We start from the raw sequence: 3,414 nt of genomic DNA, 5'->3' as shown, positions 1-3,414 counted from the left end.
GGATATTTTTGTTAATACTGTGAGTAATACCCCTAGAATTTTGATAGGGAGTGCATTGAACGTATGCATTGTTTTGGATAGTATCATTCTATTTACTGATGTCATTTTCAATTTCTTTTATTAATATCTTATAGTACTCAGTGCAAAGGATTTTTTACCACTTTGGTTTAATTTATTTCTTAGAAATCTATTATCTTGATGCTGTGGTAAATGACAGTGAATTATTTTCTTATTGGATAGCTTATTAGTGTATAGAAAAACAACTGATATTTGTATGTAAATTTTATATCCTGTGATTAGCTGAGTGGTTTTACTACTATATAATTTTTTTCCTATCTTCTTTATGGTTTTTGATATATAAGATAACGTCATCTGCAAATAGTGTTATTTATACTTTTCTGTTTCTAGTTTCAGTAGATTCTTGTTATGTTCTTGCCTAACATGTCTGATTAGATCTTGTGGTAATATGATAAAATAGAAGCATTACAAGTGGTTGCACATTATCCTTATGTTGGTGTCTGTGCATGTGAAGGATTCAATACTTTTCCAGTTTTTATAAACTGATTTGGAAGGTAAAGATATTTGCTTTAGTGTTCTGGGTTTTCAATGGATAGTTGCTATAGCTAGGTAACAAGGCTCCCCCTTGCTCTGCAGTGGAGTCTGCATTTGGTAGGCCAGTTCTGAAGTACTCGGGCGATTTTCAATGCTCTCTTGTGTCTGGGTAAACTGGTTTCCTTCAGGATTTTGATCTGTAGGACACCGACTAGGGCATGCTTGTATAGTGAGTCTGCATATAGTGGGGCTGATATTAGCTGTGTGGATGGGTGTGGCTCCGAATGAGTGCATTGGAAGTTTCCCTTCAGGTCACCATGTGGATCTATGCACTGAAAGAACTGGACATGGACTGTAGTTGAGACTGCTGTAGCAGAGTCACAGGTCTGCTTTACAGATGATAGCAAGACCAAGTTATACAGGCCTGCCTTCATGGCTTCACATAGGTGTGTCTCTCCCAAAGTCACTGGATGAGCAGCACCACTCCAACTTTGTCACAGGGAACCACTGGAGACTCTGTGTATCCCAGATGGTTGACCCATGTTATAGTGTGTAGTGAGGTCAAGGAGTCCTTAATTTTGCCACTAGATGAGAGCCTGAATATTCAAAATGACCTTCCTATTTCTGTGGTCCCTCTAGCATTTAATGACCATCAATTTAAGTCCCCCAATTCAGATAATTGTAATTTTCTGTTGATGGCTGCCAAATTTTTGTTGTTTGGGATAAAACTAGTGGATAGTTCCCCTCCGACCATATTGCTCATTTTACTCTTTTTATAATTTCAGCATATTATAGGGGTACAAAAGTTAAGGTTATATATATTGCCCATCCCCCCCTCCTCCCACCTGCCCAACACCCGATAAATGAAATTCCTATTTGTCCATTTAAGTGTTGATCTGTTAATATCAATTTGCAGGTGAATACATGTGGTGCTTGTTTTTCCATTCTTGAGATACATCACTTAGTAGAATGAGTTTCAGCTCTATCCAGGAAAATACAAGAGGTGCTACATCACCATTGTTTCTTAATACTTAATAGTATGCCATTGTATACATATACCACATTTTATTGATCCACTCATGTATTCATGGGCACCTAGGTTTTTTCCACACCTTTTCACGATTTTGAACTCTTCTGCAATAAATATTTGAGTGCAGGTGTCCCATTTGTAGAGTGCCTTTAATCTTTTGGGTAGATGCCCAGTAGCGGAATTTTTGGATCATATGGTAGATCTACTTGTATTGCTCTAAGGTATCTCGATATTGCTTTCCACAGAGGCTGAACCAGTTTGCAGTCCCACCAGCAGTTTAGGAGTGTTCCTATCTCCAAATCTATGCCAATATTTATTGTTAGGGCCTTTTGATAAAGGCCATTTTACTGGAGATAAGTGCTATCTCATTGCAGTATGCTTAACATCTCTAATAATCAGGGAAATGCAAATCATTTTACTCTTTATGTATTTTAAATTTCTGATCACTTCTATATCTATTTTTTATAATATTAGAATTCAAGATTCAGAATGACATGGCAGCTTTTCAATTTCTCTACATTCTTACCATATATATTTATGTATATAGGTATATATATTTACTTATTTAAAAATTCTCAATGTAATGGATATGAGGTAATATTGCATTGTGATTTTGCTTTGCATTTCTCAAAACATTAATAATTTTGAGGACCGTTTCAAATTCCATTTGGCCATTTGTAGACCTGCTTTGCAGAAATGCCAGATCAATCCATTGTCCATTTAACTATCAAGCCATTCACTTTTTGTTGCTGAACTGTAGTCTTTTTTTATATATTCAGGATATTAAGTCTTATGAAATACGTAATTTCCATCTATTTTTCCCAGTCTGCAGGAAGCATTTTTACTCTACTAAGTTTTGTCTTTGTGCAGAAATTTTGAAGTTTGATGCAATCTCATTTTTTCTTCATTTTTATTGCATATTCATGTGATGTTACCTCTACTAAAACAGCATCAGTACCAATATCATGATCTTTCCTTTATATTTTACTCTAAGAGTTTTATATTGTATTTCTTATGTTTAAGCATTTAATTCAATTAAAATATATTCTATATATAGTGGAAGGAAAGGGCCCAACATCATTATATTCTTTCATAGATATTCAGTTTCTACAATATTTGTAGAAAGGACTCTTCTTTTTCATTGTGTGGTCATTGTAATCTTGAGGAATGTAATTTGATCATGGACACAAAGGTTTATTTCAGGGTTCTCCACTGTGTTCTTTTATCTCATTATTTGTCTTTGTGCCAGGACCATGTTGCTTTTATTCCTGTAGATTTGTTTTCAAATCAAGAAGTGCAATGCTCCATGTTTGTATTTTCTAAAACTGTCTTGGTATTTATTGTTCCAACACACTTTAGAATTTATTTTTATATACCTCCAAAACAAGTATTAAGCATACCATTGTCATAGATAGGCAGAATCAACATTGTTAAAATATCTATACTACCCCCCCCAAAAAAAGTAATCTACAAATACAATACAATTCGTGTTAAAGTAATAGCATCATATTTTACACATTTAGAAAAAGGAATTCTATACTTCATATGGTACAAGAGAAGACCCCATAACATAAAAACAACCTCAAGGAAAATGAACATATTGAGAGGCATCTGTTTACCAGACTTGAAGCAATACTACAAGACTATCTCAACCAAAACAGCATGGCACAGTCACAAGAACTGGACATAGAACAAAGGAACAGAACTGAGATCCCAGACATAAAACCATCCTCATGTAGGCATGTAATAGCAGACGAGAACATGTACTGGGGAAAGGAATCCCTTTTGTATAAATGGTCCAGTGAAATTGGATAGCCATATGTAGAAGAGTG

This window comes from Microcebus murinus, unplaced genomic scaffold, assembly GCF_040939455.1.
Source record: "Microcebus murinus isolate Inina unplaced genomic scaffold, M.murinus_Inina_mat1.0 scaf004_hap2_Mmur4.0, whole genome shotgun sequence".
NCBI lineage: Eukaryota > Metazoa > Chordata > Mammalia > Primates > Cheirogaleidae > Microcebus > Microcebus murinus.
Note: the sequence above shows the minus strand (reverse complement) of the source record.